Consider the following 18,200-nt stretch of genomic DNA (forward strand, 5'->3'; position numbering starts at 1 on the left):
GTTGTGTAAACGAACTTTCATGAACTTCCGAAAGTAGTCGCTTTTTTTCTCCTTCCTCCTCTCGCCCCCTCTGCCATCCTCCTTCTGCTGTTGATGTTTTCGCGAAGCGTTTCTGCACTCTTACCCGGTGTGCATTGCCTGGCCGAACATATTTTCAAAGTTCTTCTCGATTTAAGGCTGCTGTTATCCTTTATCCGCCAATGGACCAAGTTAAATCCTTCGATCACTCGTGATCAAGCTTCTCCGAATTTTGTTAATCTTTAATGCATTATCTGTGACTCAGATACGTGAGAAATTTCATGATCCATGTGATCACAGTATAGATAGCATCACGAATGTTAAAGAATATCCCAAATTTTCAAATATCATCTATTATTTCCAATATTCTTCTTCATAGAAGTATCAAAAATTTCTGAATTTTCAAATTTTACTTTTTACAGGAATATTGGGAAATTCTAATCTTGAAATTTCAGCCTTTATAGGGTCATTAAAAACTTTATTTTATTTTTCTTTTTAAATTGGAATGTTCAACTCTTGGGATACTTACAATGTATTTAGAATAAGAATACTCTGAAAAATATTTCTCTAGGATATTTCTCGATAATTTTCTGCCAGTATCGCACCCAAGTCGTCAGTGTCATACCCTCGGTGGTAAGAATAATAAAGAACAACGATCCCGTTGAAAAGGGCCGTGTCATTATTACACGCGTGCAGATTCGGCCGTGTGTCGATAAATAAAAATAGGACTGGAAATTCTTCAAACCGAGACTGTGTGTGGTCCGGAGGAGGTGTTAATCAAGAGACTCGCTACTGTCTTGCTTCTAACCGGCCCTTCAATTAGTATACATCTTCTACCTTCTCTCCACGTGGTACTGGAACTCTCGTGGCCCGGCCGAATTCACAAACCTCTCTGTTTCGAATGGAAGAAAATAAAAAGGCGAGAAAGAAGAAGCTATTCTTGGAATCGCGTTGGACTTCAGCTATGGAATCAATTTTCTACGTGAAAGGTGGCGAACGTTAACAACAGTGATAATAATGCACGAAATCAGCATAATACATACGACGTTGAATTTCACAGGTTACCAAGTATTTTAAAAGAAGACACAATAATTTGCCTGTGTCATGTTGTAGAATTTTTCGAGATTCTTCAGTCAAATTTCCGAATCATCCAAACATCATCTACTCGAGAAATATCGATCTCTCTTTTAATCTTTGACCTTTAAAAATTGTAAAAGTGCAAATACACTTGAAAAACAAAGTGCACCTGATATAAAATAATATTTATTTCTTGGTTTTCGCACTATAACTGCCATAACTCGCCTTAGAAATTATTTCAATGTTAATTCACGCTTTGTCGCGACGAGGTATCGCGAAAAGCAAAATTGCGAAGGAGACAGATGGAAGAATGACGCGTTCGAGTATTAATTTCTCGGATTGCACCGTCATCGGTGGATTTCAATATTCCTTGGCATTTTTCATTCGTATTTAGGTATCGTTCAGAGCTGCATTCCCGCGGCCGCTTTCGCATGAATATTCGATGAGCAATTTAAGTGAACGCCGCTGACAATTGGCACTCATTGAACAAGTTGTACGCAGAAATGCGCGTACGTTGCTCATAAATATTAATTAACGGTCTCCTAGTCGAGGCTCGCGCGTGTGGTCGAAGACACGCCTCGATCTTCGTTTCGAGATTTCCCTCGAAGGGAAGATTGAAAAGAATTCACGGAGAAATCAAGAAATCCAAAGAAAATTTGCCTCTGAATCTCCCTATTCCCATTTACGATACAACCACGATCGTCGAACGCCAGTGCCTACATGCTCTTGGAGAATAGAGATTCCAAAGAAACGAATCACGTAAAGCAATGATTTCAGGTGTGAAAGGAGCTTCACGGAGGACTTACTAAAATATCCCAACGTTCCTTCATCACCCGGACACTAATCGCATTGCAAACAGGAATCAATACTCCGAAAAGTCACCAGGATTTTCGTCAACGAGGTAACTGTACTCTAACCGAATTAAGGAATCTAAAAATACCTATTTGCAGGAAAGCACCACTTAAAAAATCACCATAAATCGCGTCGAAGGTGCCTACGATACCGATGAAATCTTTGCGAGGGACTGGATGAAAATCACGAACACGAATGGAACAATTTTGCCCTCAAAACAATTGTAATTCTATCCAGCTGGAGCCAATCGCTCGCAAGCAACTAAAACATGCCTGGAAAGATGGGTGGAAAGAGCGAGAGGTCTATGGAGCAGCTCTATCAGCGCGGATCCACGAGTCACAAAAGTCAGTCGCGGGCTAATATTTGACGGGGGTGTGCGGCTTTCCAAAGAAATTCCGAGGTGCAAAGCGAATCCAACGCAAACCGTTTGAATGAACTTGCCTTTTTGTTATACTTTACCACCTGTCGCGTGTGTGCGCAAGGGGGTGTGGGACCCCGGGAAGGCGAGGGAAGAGTAGCGACGGCGCGAAGACGGGGGTGGAAGAGAGAACGAGAGTGAAACGGGTGGCTGGAAGTGGGTGGAGGGAGGTAAAGGAAGAAAGAAAGAGAGACACGAAAAGCTGAGGGCCGGGAGGGTGGTCCGGGTGGGGGTTGGACGGGTAGAAGAGAATGGGTAGAGGGTGAACGGAGGAACATGTGGTTCTATTTGTAAAAACAAAGTTTGCGCGGGACAAACACGGGCAGACAGTGGCGGGCCTAGTCGGCTTCCAGGTAAAAGCGCAACAAAGACTCGATTGCGTTCCGTTTCACTCGCTCTGATTCCTTTTTGCCCACGGTTCACGGCTGTCGTTCGTCCCACCCCCGTGTCCCATCCCTCTCGACCAAGTATGACGGCTGTTGACCGATCTTTGCGGTTCCAACGGGCCTTCTTTAATTAACCCTTCGATCTTCGAGCTGCCTCGAGATACACGCGTTACAATATGTTCGTGTATCGTGCGCTTTCACGTGGGGTATGTTTTATCGCGTAGGTGGTGAGACGATGTTAAAGAGCTTTTTTTAAGGGAAACGGTGATCATTGCCGTTGGATTATCGCGCTTGTGAATTACGAGGCGAACAGGCTGGGCGTGTTATCATTCGCAGGGAAATTTTTATTTATTTATAAGCCAGTAGTTCCGTTCTGTTTGTATCCAATCTTCGTCCATTATGGCGCACTTGTCGAGGTATTCCGAAAGTAAATATTGGTAGATCTATTAATTTTCAAGCGAGGGTATTATCGAAATTAAACGCAAGCGTCGATTTATCACCGGCCACTTACGGCAAGTCTAAATAAATAGAGAAAGAAATTCGTTTGGATTGCGATTAACTAATAATGCTCCCCTGAATGAACGCAGCGAAGTTTCCCGACGGATTAGGGCCGCCAATACAAAGATGACTAAGGAACAACGTTGTTTGATGTGGACGTGTTGTCGAATGGCTCGTCAACATCGGTGGTACGCGCCGGCTTTGTTGGTTTATATTCTAGGAGCAATAGTTTAAGGAAAATATTTGTCAACAGTTCGCTGATTGTTAGCTTAAACATTGAATATTCGATGGTGTTTATGATTGGCCAAGTATAGTTCGGAAATTCCTGTTAAAGATACCTTTCACGGCCGTTAACCGCACGTTAATGACTCGTTTATATGTTAATAGTTGCCGCACACGTTACATTCTCCATTTTTCTATACACCTTTCCGTGTTGCGTTCTAGGAAACCAAATAAACCTCTTTTCTTTCTTTATACAACGCTTCACTGGCTTCCTCTTTCGAAGTGGCTTCAGGAAACGATCATTCGGAATAACATAACCTCCGGGAAATCCTTAAATTCTAAATACTAGCATTTTAGATTCTCGATCCTAGATTTTTACCTCTCAGATAGGATCTCGCTTTGTCATCACCGATATAACAAACTAGAAAAATTCATAATCTTCTCATCGACATTTGTAAAACAATTCGTTCTCTAACCGACTGTAATACTACAAAATTTTCTCGCATTTTTATAATACTTAAATTGCTAAAAGATCAGGCTTAGACTTAGAAAATCTCGATTAGAGAATTAATTAAAGGGCGTCGTGTCATCAATGAGTTCGTTTCGTCGTAGTGCCTAGGATTTCGATAACTCGCTACCTTATCCACTGGAATCTGTATTCTCCGACAAATGTCGAAAGCCAGCCCTCTGGAACGGCGCGACCGCAACCCCTTGTAGCCAAAATCATTAAAGATTCCAAGAACCCCGCGAACTGTTCGTCTAGCAGCGATGTCTGTTGGCGAACACGGGTTTCACCGGTGTCTTGGCGCGAGAATGAGGAAAAGGAAGAGAAAGGAAGGTCGACGGAAGGGGTGCAAGAGGACGCGAACGCAGAGATGGTGGTAGTGGCGGTTGACGGTGGTCGACGGTGGTTGACGGTGGTGGTGTATGCCGCGACAAATATTTACCTGTCAACACAGAGAGGCTCGCACTACCAACCCGTTCCATCCCTTCGCCGCAAACGACATGCATATCCAAGCGAACGTTTGATGGCTGGACTAGAGCGACAGAGAGAGGCAGAGAAAGAGAGGAGCGAGAGGAGAGAGATGGGACGTCGCGAAGGGAGCCAAACGAATCATAAAAGGGCCGATTGAGAGACAAAGCGGAATGGAAGGGGGCAATGACACGCGATAAGAACCGAGAACTTGATTTTCACGCGAGCCTAAGCATCCGCGTGGATCAGACGCGGCGTTTAGGCTGATGGAATATGGCTGCGTGGGGTTGAAGGGAAATTGAATTGGTTGGACGAAGAAATTGTCGAAAGGGGAAGGAAGGTAGACAAAAGGAAAGTGAAAAGGGGAGTAAAGAGGAAGAATATAAAGGGTATAAAAATGAGGAAGGTTGAAATTAAAAGGGGGATAAAAAATAAAGGAAGTTTGAAGGAGAAGGTAAAGGGTAACTAAAAATAAGCGAAGTATCGGAAGAACAAGAGCCGCGGAAATTAAAAAATATAAAATTAATTCGGATTTAAAATAATTTCCAAAGATCAACGTATCCGAGGATCTTCTGGAACAACCTTCAAGTAATACAAAGAGTCCTGAAAATCGACACTTCTTCCGAATACATGGATTTTCCGACTTCGAATGAAAAATTAGTCGAACGAGAAGCTTAATTGGTAGGGAGAAATTCAAGATTTGTAAAATTAATCGATTTGCTAGGAGATTGAGAATGTTCGGAACTTGAGAAAATTGATTTAACCTGCTGATCATGGATCGCGATGTTTCATTTTATTTTCACCTGAAATTCGAAGTTTTAAAATTCGCTGGCGAGTAGAAAGGAACTCGTCAGAATTTGTAATTACAATTTTCCCAGTTACACACCGTGGGATTTTATTAAAAAATATTTCATCACGGTAGAAACACAGTTACCAGGCTAACAGAGAGTTGGCGGTCTACGTTCCTTGTTCAACCAAGGTCAGGCGAATGTTGCAGATTAATTTCGACAAGCCACTGAAAATATAACCGTGTTTACATGTAAGGGTCTAATAAATTAAAAGCACGGCCGTTGCTCCCTTCGTTGTAATTTTTCCCATTGGGCACGTCCTGCAATTTTAACACGCTAAAGATGAACGAAATTGGCAAGTTAAAAATCGATACAGCTTCTGCAACTTGTCGACCTGGCACATATTTAAATTAACCAATAATATTTCCATCGATATCGTACTTTACCGAGGGCCAAACTAATTAAGTGCCGTTGGTTAAAAACGAATTGCAATTTTCCAAGAAACTTTACTTCAGCGCGAAATTATTATACGTTCCTTTCTGTACGTTATGTCTGTCCCTGTTGTGAGTAAATGGATGAACTAATAAGAAGATTTATTTAACACAACAACAGCGCAACATAAATTATACCTAAATCTCTAAATAATTAAAATAAATTCGTTTCTAACTGCGATATAATTTATCGAGGACTCTCTCACACACAACATCTATTTGCAATGACTATTATTCACCTACTGACTGTCTTTTCCTTTCACACACATGCTTTCACACACACGTTCACCCCATTTATACCACACATTCTATGACAACTACTACCATACCTATATCTCAGAAATTTTTTAATTCCAAATTTTATAGTCCAAAATAGCCAAATTGTTTTCTCTTTACAATTAAAATTAAAATTAGGGAAGTCAATTATTAAAATTTTCTAAATTATTAATTACAATTGTTAAGCTTCAATTGACGAGTCTCTCACGTATTCCTTCACACAGGATTAACACTTTGCACTCGAGAGGCGAGCTTCAGTCACCATTTCATAAAATTTGGAAGATCGATATTAATTAATATTAATTTAATGTAATGTAACAGTGTGCGAGGTATCGAAATCAAATAATTCTACAATTCTGTTATTATACAATTCTTTATTTACTGCTGAAGAAAGTATCGCCAGTGTTTTAGTAGAGAATCTTTGAATATCTATTCTTCTGTAGCCAAAAAATCGTCGAGTGCAAAGGGTTAATTTTGCAATGTCTCTTCTTAATCTTCTTCCTTGATTGTACCATTCACCGGTTATTTGGCCGACAAAATCCGAGCATGATACATTTGCGAAAGTATATACCTTCATCGAGAAAAAGAAAAAGCTGATTTTTTAATTTTTTAAAATTTTTGGTTGAAATTTACCCTCCTTGGGGTAATAATTCGCAATAAAATGCTTCTCGTTAGATTGCTGTATTATAAGAAAACAGGGAGAAACGCGAAAGCGCTCGGACAAGAGACATAATCGGCCAAACATGCCTCTTTCCGCACCCTCGTGGCTGGAAACCACCCCGTATCCGTGTGATGCGCGCTTAAAAGCTGCTTCTCGTCGGCTGCTAAGCGAACGGAGCCTAATCGAACAATTTTTCCGGCGAATTTCGAGTTTGTTGCGGATCGTGGGTACACAGAAGCAAAGCGGTTCGCGGCCGAGATTCGGTTGCTCTCGAGCGATGCAAAAGGGGGTGGAGGAAGCGCGGAGGAGGAAACGATGGCCACCTACGATCCCTCGCTCGTTCGTTCATTCACTTACTCACTCTCCTCCCGTTTCTATTCTCTCCTCTCTGTGTGCTTTTAATTTACCGGGCGGCAGGCAAATGTTTGCGCCACTCCCCCTCGATCGTACAACCCTCTCTTTCTCTCTTTCCACGCCGTTCCACCACCTCCACCTCCTCGTCGATTTCCTCCTCCTTTCGCCTCCTACGCCGTTTCCTGTTCGTCCTCTCTCGCTTTCTCGGCGATCGTTCTCTGTACAGCCCCTTGGCGAGCCACCCTCCGCTCACCCTCGAATATATTGACCGACTCTGACCATTCTGATGCCCGCGGGGGTGGTTCAGCCCGTCGATGGTAATCTAGGTAATACGGCGAGGTCACTTATCGAGGAATCACTCGCGGTGCCGCTTTGAAAAAAGCGCAAAGGGAGGCAGAGTGCGGCGAGGGGGTTGGTCACGGGGTTGCCTCGATCGGTGCATCCTCTTGTAGCTATGAATATACGTGTATCGTGTAGTGGACAGTCGAATCCCGATGCTTTGAAAAAGCGCTTCAGTTCTCTCTCTCTCTCTCTCCTCTCTTCCTCTTTTTCTCTTTTTCTGTCTTTCGCTTTTTCCACTCGTTTTTCGGCGTTTTCTCTCTTTTCGTTTCATTCGGAGAGGGGTTGGGGACTGGGAAGGAAGTTTTAGTTTTGGGACGGGAATAGGCGAGGTTGGAGAACTGTCAGAGTTTAGAGACAGGTGATGGCACGGTACTAGTATACAGAAGTGCTCTCGAAAAGGAAGAGTTCTACATTTTCTTTTTTCCCCGCCACTTTTTCTTTTTCCCTTTTCCAGTTCTTTTCCTTTTAATTGGGAAGCTGAGTCTTTTACGATCGCTGCTTGATGGCTCGGAGCGTTTAGCCAATCTTCCGGTAATAGAAACGCAGTAAAACGGTAGTCTTGATTAATGAAATATTTTTCTTTATAACCCGCAAATTTTGTAATTTGAATCGCATAAGCCCGGAGCGACAATGTTTATTGCGGTTCTTTAAGGGCAGCGAGCGGCCGATCGGCGCGCCACTTAATGTATTTGAAGAGCAGCGCATAAAGGTAGATTTGCAGAAGTTAGGCGAAATTTTATTGGGCCGGTAGCCGAGGAATAATATTGACAGGGGAGACGTAGAAACGAAATTGAGTCAACACCGGGTAATGGGAGAGTAATGCAATCTTGGGAATAAAAAAAGAGGAGTCTGTGTATTACACCGGGGCGAGGGCTGTACAGATCATAAAATCGATCGCGAGTCAATAAATGGAATCCCGAAGGCGAAACGAAATTACTAATTTGTCAATACGACCAACGCTGCCGTCCGATAGTTTGCTAATAAGACGAGAAGTAAATTAACATATTGCCTACAACGCCCTATTTTATTCTTCCATTTTTAATTCCAAATTAATACTTATTTTATGTCTCTCCATTTTTATTCCGCATGATATATCATCTAAGATGACACATGTCTCAAGGGTTCACCAATTTTCCCTTTTTATTCCGGTTTAATTACGACGAACGCTGCATTCCGATAGTTTGTTAATAAGACGAGAAGTAATTAAAAATATAGCGTACAACGTCCTATTTTAGTCTTCCATTTTTAATTCGAAATTAATATTACTTTATATCTCCATTTTTCTTCTGTAAGGTATATCATCTAAAATGACACATGTCTCAAGTATCCACCAGTTTTCCCTTTTTATTTCCATTCAATTTTGACGAACGCTGCCTTCCGATAGTTTGCTAATAAGACGAGAAGTAAATTAACATATTGTCTACAACGCCCTATTTTATTCTTCCATTTTTAATTCCAAAGTAATATTTATTTTATATCTCCCCATTTTTCTTCCGCATGATATATCATCTAAGGATACATGTCTCAAGGATCCACCAATTTTCCCTTTTCTATCCCGGTTCCATTACCTTTGCAAACCTACATATATATATTCACGTGTTTATTTGCATGTTCTTTCCACGAAAAATTGTAGACAGCCTTTTAAACAGAGCAATATTATCCAGCGACTGCGACTCGAGGTTTCTTATCGTGTTCCGTTTCCATGTTTGCGTAGCCTGCCTTATGCCAGTTCGCACTTAAGGTTCAGTCTCCTTTCCCTATCTTATGTCCATTTCACACCTGTACCTTTCCATTTTATTTGACTCTGAACCTCGGTAAATTAAAAATTATCAAATTGAGACTTTTAAAATCTGCTACATGCAAAATGCGTGATAACTAGGGTAAACAACCCCATGGTGAGATCAAATTTGGCTTATTTCACTTTGCACTTAGGGTCCAGTCTTCTTTTTCTACTTTAAGCCCATTTCACACGTGTACCTTTTTATTTTATTCGACTCTGTACCTCGGTACATTAAAAATTATCAAATCGAGGCTTTTAAAATCTGCTACATGCAAAACGCGTGGTAATTAGGGTAAACAACCCTTTGGTGGGATCAAATGTGGCTTATGCTACTTCGCGCTTAAGGTCCAGTCTTCTTTTCCTATTTTATGCCCATTTCAAACGTGTACCTTTTTATTTTATTCGACTCTGTACCCCGGTAAATGAAAAATTATCAAATCGAAGCTTTTAAAATCTGCTACATGCAAAACGCGTGGTAATTAGGGTAAACAACCCTTTGGTGGGATCAAATGTGGCTTATGCTACTTCGCGCTTAAGGTCCAGTCTTCTTTTCCTATTTTATGCCCATTTCAAACGTGTACCTTTTTATTTTATTCGACTCTGTACCCCGATAAATGAAAAATTATCTATTTCTGAAACCTGCAACGTATAAAATGCGTGGTAACGAGGGTAAACAACCCCATGATGGAATCGAATTCGATGCAGCAACGAATCTCCGTACATGTCGGGATTAATGCGGATAAATAAAATCCTGCAAAGCAAATGAAACAACCCTCGAAAATTTCCAACATCTCAAATACCAGCCTTATTTCAGGTCGCGTGGTCCTCGGCGAGCATTTTCCTTCGACAACCCCTTCGAACTTTCATACCCTCGGCTGTACCGACGATCCACCCCGTCGCGGAGCTTCCTTCTTGTCCAATCTAAATTCCAATAACCGTCCACCTTTATCCGGAAGGCCGCGTTTCGGCGCGACGCGGAACGACGATGGCCGTCGGAACGGTATCAAGCATGGCGGATTTCGGTTAAGGCGCGTGTGCGCGCGTTTCACTTGTGGCTTTTAATAAATGGTATAAAAACGAGATCAAATATTTAACTGGGAAATATTTGAGCGAGTGCCTATTATTACAGGGTAGTCGCGCAGCATAGATATCCGGCCGCAACCCCATGGTGCTCCGCGCCATTCCGTTTATGCCTGGCAAATATACCTAGTTGTTCGTTAGATATATGTAGGAAAGAGAGCAGGAGAGACAGAGGGTATCCGTGTGTCGATTTAAAGCGACACCGGCAGAGTGCCTCTCCACTTTTCGCTCGACCGCTTTTTTTTCCTTTTCCCTCTTTTTTTTTTTTTTTTTTTAATTTAAACATCCTTGCTCGATCGCTTGCCCGCTCACGTCCAAGTGCTCCGACTAATTATCGCGATCCCCGGATATGAGATTAAATGATACACAGGGAATTTTTGGTCGCCCTGTCTTTCAGACCAGAGAAGTGCTTGTGTGGTATTTATTTTTCAGTTTTCGTGCAATTTTTGTTAGGACGGAGAAGCGATAGGTCTTGATTCTTTTTGTTTATTATTATCTTTCATACGTTTATCTTGGTACATTTATATTTTCTTGAAATAATTTATCGTAACGCGTAAAGTATCTGAAGCTGACAGATAGGTTGACAGAGAAATAATATCGGGATTTTTAGTACAAAGTGGAAGGTCTAAATATAGATAAATTCTCACAAAAATTTGTCATCTATAGAATCCTACACAATAGTGACACAGTGACAGCACGAGTCTCCTCGTTAAAGGTTATCCAATTTTCCAAAATAAATTATTTTCGATCCTAAAAATATTCTTACTCCAAATATAGATAAATTCTCACAAAAATTTGTCATCTATAGGATCCTACACAATAGCGATACAGTGACAGCACGAGTCTCCTCGTCAAAGGTTATCCAATTTTCCAAAATAAATTATTTTCGATCCTAAAAATATTCTTACTCCAAATATAGATAAATTCTCACAAAAATTTGTCATCTATAGGATCCTACACAATAGTGACACAGTGACAGCACGAGTCTCCTCGTCAAAGGTTATCCAATTTTCCAAAATAAATTATTTTCGATCCTAAAAATATTCTTACTCCAAATATAGATAAATTCTCACAAAAATTTGTCATCTATAGGATCCTACACAATAGTGACACACTGACAGCACGAGTCTCCTCGTCAAAGGTTATCCAATTTTCCAAAATAAATTATTTTCGATCCTAAAAATATTCCACAGTATTGTGAAAAGAAAATATTTCTGTTCCTCAATTTGAAAGGGCCTTCTATTTGTTTTTAGTTAATTCGTAAATGTTTTACCACTGTATGCCTGTTTTCGAAAGGAAACATTTCCGTTGCTTAATTTCGAGTCGCATCTTATTTGTCTTTAACGCGCTCATTAATTATTCGTGGACAGCGGTCGTTATGGGACGATCTTCATGTCCGCCGTGGCGTTTCCGGTCGCGTGGCGGCACACCAGAAACGAGAGGGTCAAACGAGAGGGCAGCGTTTATCAGAAGGTGGCCGCGTGTCATGGACGCGTAATTACGCACCACCTTACGTTCTACCGTACATTATTTGCATCGAATTTTCTTCGAACGCGCAAACACGTCCCTGGACGTTAATTAGAGCCCGTGCACGGACTGTTTATTCGATTATTCTCCAACTCCGCGATGGAATCTTTCGACTTTCCCACGAAATAGGCGATACGTGCCTTGGTCGGCCATTTTCCTTACCGTCCATTGGCCAGTGGAAGATTTACTTCACGATTAATATATGCAAATGCCGACGAATCTATAGAGAATTATTCCAGGACTGTTCGAACCTCGAGGAAGCTAAATGAAGCCCACCTGATTAGCAAAACGCGAGATTAGTATAATATATAGTTGAATTTTTTCAGAGCAATCAATTAACCTTGGCAAAGTTAATTCCTCAGAGTCCTGTGTTATGGTCTTTCACTCGAATCTCGGCTATTTAACACGGAGACCAAACATCATAATAGGCAGAAGCATTGTCCTCAAGCCTGCTTCTCTACATAGACACTCTTGTAGCTGCCAAAAAATTGTTTATCTAGCTTGAGTCTACGAAAATAGAATCTGCATAACCTCAACCACGAGTTCCACTTCAAACAACTGTACTTCCTACAGTAATTCGAGTATTCATACCAAAAACAACCCTTATTAATTTCCCCAAGTCCTTATGTAACAACGCGTTCTAACAACGAGGAATAATGCAACTAAATTTAATCGAAATTCATTATAAATAATTTTCCTATTTGTAAATAAATTAAAGACAAATTCTTAAAATTTTATTCCGGAATGAGACAATTAATATTTGCTCGGTAATTATTCCCATGATTCGATTGCTCCCAGGATTAATATAATTCCTAAAACGAAAATCGAAAGTGCATCGAACTTAGGCTGCCTGAGACCCGAAAGCACGGGGACCGCCATGGTTTCCCGAAACTCGACGAGGGCCAGACCATAAAGGCGCGTTATTCGTGGGGAACGTGCCAGTGTGTAAATCACGTCTCTGAAAGTTGGGTTTATTAGCGTCGCGGCGACGACCGGCGATGTTTGCCCGGCAATAGAAACACGCCGGAAAGAAGGGGCCGGGGAGGATCACGTAGATCCTCGAGAACCTCTGTCGAAACGCGCACCGCCCTCCAATAACTGTCGCCTTTGTGTGCACGCCGAAATTATGTCCCAATAAAGGTTTTACGGGGCCGGGTAATACACCGTACCTCGTTAATTGCGCTGATACCAAGCAACATGGCGGCCGACATCGTCCACCGACGGACGCTTCATATCGTTCCACAATTTCGACCATTCGTCCGCTTAATTAACCTATCACGTGCTGCTTTCGGCACCTGGATCGTGGACTATGTTTGTTTGGTTGTTTTAATATAGTGTTTAGTATAGTTAATTACAAATTCACAATTTTCGCGCCTCGATCCCTCTAATTCAACCCCCTTGCGTTGCTTTGTACGAGGTACGTAGAGTAGATTAGGGTGGTTTGGATTCGTGACTGCTATAGGATTGTGAAAATTCCTAATTGAGGTTCGAAAATAATTTGGACCAACTCTAGATCTCGTGCTATAATTTTTAGCATTTGTGTACGAGTTTGTGCACGAGTGTGCACCTGTTGAGTGGTAACTAGGGTGATTTGGTGTGTTAGCTATTGTGGTATTGGAGAAACTGGAATTAAGGAGTAGTTTGGATCTGATATTTCGGGAGGTACTCATTGGATGTAATTGTAGAGAGTTTAGGGAGTATAGTGAGAGTACAGAGTGTTGTGAGAGGTTAGTGAATTGCCAGAGCGTGTTCGAGAGATACTGTTAGCGAGTAGAATTAGTCTTGCCTTATTTGTTATCTTTGAAGTGCATAATAATTATTAATCATCTATGCTGCTCTACGTGAGAGAATATATTTACCTATTCAATCCTGCGTATCACTCCTCCCCCTTCAACCCTGCATAATCTCGTCGGTGGTATATCAGGAAAGGGATTAGCGTTAGTCGATGCTGATGGAAATATGGAGTATTTTTTGCTCGAGCTGGAATCGTCTCATAGCCCATTGTGCGAGGATTTCTATTTGCTCGAAGAGAATCGCTATTTCTGCGATATCCTGTGTACCGGCAAATATTTTTCTGTCAACATTAGCGCTGAAGAGAGCTCCCCGTTGTCATCGAACGGTATCTAAAGCTATTTCCTTGCCCTTAAGACTTTCGATTCCCTTTAAGTAGCTGCTGTTCCCGAAAGAAAGAAACGGAGGAAACCAAAAATCGCGAATCTCTGGTCTAATCTCCACCGTATCTGTATCCTCGTATCGTTCAGGGGACAGAGGATGAAACGGATAGAAGAGGGTAGAGGGGTTATTAATTTCGCGTATCGCCACGCGTCGGAATTACTTTTTGACGAATTTAATTTCGTGCTTAATTAATCGTGACGACCGGACCGTCGGTGTGCGCACAAGCCCCCGAAGACGCTCCAATTAACTTTAAATTCCCGGCTTGCCTCGTAATTTCTCCGCTGTGTGGCTCGACACAACCCCCTCCCGCCGCTGCCGACCCCCTAAAAATATTTCTGTTCCTCAATTTGAAAGGGCCTTCTATTTGTTTTTAGTTAATTCGTAAATGTTTTACCACTGTATGCCTGTTTTCGAAAGGAAACATTTCCGTTGCTTAATTTCGAGTCGCATCTTATTTGTCTTTAACGCGCTCATTAATTATTCGTGGACAGCGGTCGTTATGGGACGATCTTCATGTCCGCCGTGGCGTTTCCGGTCGCGTGGCGGCACACCAGAAACGAGAGGGTCAAACGAGAGGGCAGCGTTTATCAGAAGGTGGCCGCGTGTCATGGACGCGTAATTACGCACCACCTTACGTTCTACCGTACATTATTTGCATCGAATTTTCTTCGAACGCGCAAACACGTCCCTGGACGTTAATTAGAGCCCGTGCACGGACTGTTTATTCGATTATTCTCCAACTCCGCGATGGAATCTTTCGACTTTCCCACGAAATAGGCGATACGTGCCTTGGTCGGCCATTTTCCTTACCGTCCATTGGCCAGTGGAAGATTTACTTCACGATTAATATATGCAAATGCCGACGAATCTATAGAGAATTATTCCAGGACTGTTCGAACCTCGAGGAAGCTAAATGAAGCCCACCTGATTAGCAAAACGCGAGATTAGTATAATATATAGTTGAATTTTTTCAGAGCAATCAATTAACCTTGGCAAAGTTAATTCCTCAGAGTCCTGTGTTATGGTCTTTCACTCGAATCTCGGCTATTTAACACGGAGACCAAACATCATAATAGGCAGAAGCATTGTCCTCAAGCCTGCTTCTCTACATAGACACTCTTGTAGCTGCCAAAAAATTGTTTATCTAGCTTGAGTCTACGAAAATAGAATCTGCATAACCTCAACCACGAGTTCCACTTCAAACAACTGTACTTCCTACAGTAATTCGAGTATTCATACCAAAAACAACCCTTATTAATTTCCCCAAGTCCTTATGTAACAACGCGTTCTAACAACGAGGAATAATGCAACTAAATTTAATCGAAATTCATTATAAATAATTTTCCTATTTGTAAATAAATTAAAGACAAATTCTTAAAATTTTATTCCGGAATGAGACAATTAATATTTGCTCGGTAATTATTCCCATGATTCGATTGCTCCCAGGATTAATATAATTCCTAAAACGAAAATCGAAAGTGCATCGAACTTAGGCTGCCTGAGACCCGAAAGCACGGGGACCGCCATGGTTTCCCGAAACTCGACGAGGGCCAGACCATAAAGGCGCGTTATTCGTGGGGAACGTGCCAGTGTGTAAATCACGTCTCTGAAAGTTGGGTTTATTAGCGTCGCGGCGACGACCGGCGATGTTTGCCCGGCAATAGAAACACGCCGGAAAGAAGGGGCCGGGGAGGATCACGTAGATCCTCGAGAACCTCTGTCGAAACGCGCACCGCCCTCCAATAACTGTCGCCTTTGTGTGCACGCCGAAATTATGTCCCAATAAAGGTTTTACGGGGCCGGGTAATACACCGTACCTCGTTAATTGCGCTGATACCAAGCAACATGGCGGCCGACATCGTCCACCGACGGACGCTTCATATCGTTCCACAATTTCGACCATTCGTCCGCTTAATTAACCTATCACGTGCTGCTTTCGGCACCTGGATCGTGGACTATGTTTGTTTGGTTGTTTTAATATAGTGTTTAGTATAGTTAATTACAAATTCACAATTTTCGCGCCTCGATCCCTCTAATTCAACCCCCTTGCGTTGCTTTGTACGAGGTACGTAGAGTAGATTAGGGTGGTTTGGATTCGTGACTGCTATAGGATTGTGAAAATTCCTAATTGAGGTTCGAAAATAATTTGGACCAACTCTAGATCTCGTGCTATAATTTTTAGCATTTGTGTACGAGTTTGTGCACGAGTGTGCACCTGTTGAGTGGTAACTAGGGTGATTTGGTGTGTTAGCTATTGTGGTATTGGAGAAACTGGAATTAAGGAGTAGTTTGGATCTGATATTTCGGGAGGTACTCATTGGATGTAATTGTAGAGAGTTTAGGGAGTATAGTGAGAGTACAGAGTGTTGTGAGAGGTTAGTGAATTGCCAGAGCGTGTTCGAGAGATACTGTTAGCGAGTAGAATTAGTCTTGCCTTATTTGTTATCTTTGAAGTGCATAATAATTATTAATCATCTATGCTGCTCTACGTGAGAGAATATATTTACCTATTCAATCCTGCGTATCACTCCTCCCCCTTCAACCCTGCATAATCTCGTCGGTGGTATATCAGGAAAGGGATTAGCGTTAGTCGATGCTGATGGAAATATGGAGTATTTTTTGCTCGAGCTGGAATCGTCTCATAGCCCATTGTGCGAGGATTTCTATTTGCTCGAAGAGAATCGCTATTTCTGCGATATCCTGTGTACCGGCAAATATTTTTCTGTCAACATTAGCGCTGAAGAGAGCTCCCCGTTGTCATCGAACGGTATCTAAAGCTATTTCCTTGCCCTTAAGACTTTCGATTCCCTTTAAGTAGCTGCTGTTCCCGAAAGAAAGAAACGGAGGAAACCAAAAATCGCGAATCTCTGGTCTAATCTCCACCGTATCTGTATCCTCGTATCGTTCAGGGGACAGAGGATGAAACGGATAGAAGAGGGTAGAGGGGTTATTAATTTCGCGTATCGCCACGCGTCGGAATTACTTTTTGACGAATTTAATTTCGTGCTTAATTAATCGTGACGACCGGACCGTCGGTGTGCGCACAAGCCCCCGAAGACGCTCCAATTAACTTTAAATTCCCGGCTTGCCTCGTAATTTCTCCGCTGTGTGGCTCGACACAACCCCCTCCCGCCGCTGCCGACCCCCTCCAACCGGTTCTCTGATGGACGAACGTGGAAAACAGAGGCTCTTGAAAAACCTGGAAAATTCCGCGATACTTCGTCCGGGGGAAAAAAGCAGCTCTGCGAGGACTGGAAGAAAGAAAGAGAGAAAGACAAAGAGAGAAAGAGAGAGCAAGGAGCAAAGGGTGGAAGGAGAAAGAGGAAACGACGGAAGATCCGGTCTTTGAACTTGGTCTAGCGGAAGGCGGATGATTGTACGCTGTCTTTGAAGCCGGTTAAACTCTCTCTCGAAAAGGGTGAAGCGCGGAGAGTGGAAGAGAGAGCGAGAGAGAGAGGAAGAGAGAGCGGGAAATGGAGGGTGACGGGAGGGTTGAGACGAAAAAGGGGTGGAAAGGGCCGCGAGTGAACGAACAGTAAAGCCACCCTTTGAGACGAACCGGTTAGGAGATGAATTCGAACGCCGGCTGCTAGAGGGTTCCAAGGGGCGGCGGGGGTGGTTACAAACACGGAGATGGTAAAAGTTTATTAATTAGCTAGAATTAAGCGTGGCCAGGCTCGCGTTCCAGCCGGAGTTCGCCGGAGAAGCTGGAAACCGAGGGAAGAAAGCGGAAGCGACGGGAAGACGCGCAACTTTTATTCCGGTCGCTCTCACTGCGGCCACTCGCACCCCCCTATCGGCTAATCGACTATTCCGTCGTAATTCGCAGCTATTTTTACCGTGTAATTGAATATCCCCATGGTGCAGGGGCGATAAGGTGGTTGATTCTTTATTAACGTTAATTCGATCTGGTCGGGGGTGAAGCCTTTATCCGTGTATCGGTTTAATTGCGGAGAAATAAGGGTAGTAAAGTAATGAACTTGATATTAGGAACAAGAAAAATTACGAGGGTTGGTTCGTCAAATCTGTATAACTCTCATGCTACATTTTATAAAAATAAATTTATTAAAATTAAATTAATCGGTGAGTAATAGATTACTAAAAAATTAAATCTTCAAAAATATTCTATAATTATTAGAAATTCTTCCAAAATGTCGAGTTTTTAAATTGCAAATCATTTACTATAATTATAGTGCGCGGTTGATATTAGGAACAAGAAAAATTACGAGGGTTGGTTCGTCAAATCTGTATAACTCTCATGCTACATTTTATAAAAATAAAT

Source organism: Eufriesea mexicana, unplaced genomic scaffold (assembly GCF_001483705.2).
Source record: "Eufriesea mexicana isolate 0111107269 unplaced genomic scaffold, ASM148370v2 scaffold54, whole genome shotgun sequence".
Classification (NCBI taxonomy): domain Eukaryota; kingdom Metazoa; phylum Arthropoda; class Insecta; order Hymenoptera; family Apidae; genus Eufriesea; species Eufriesea mexicana.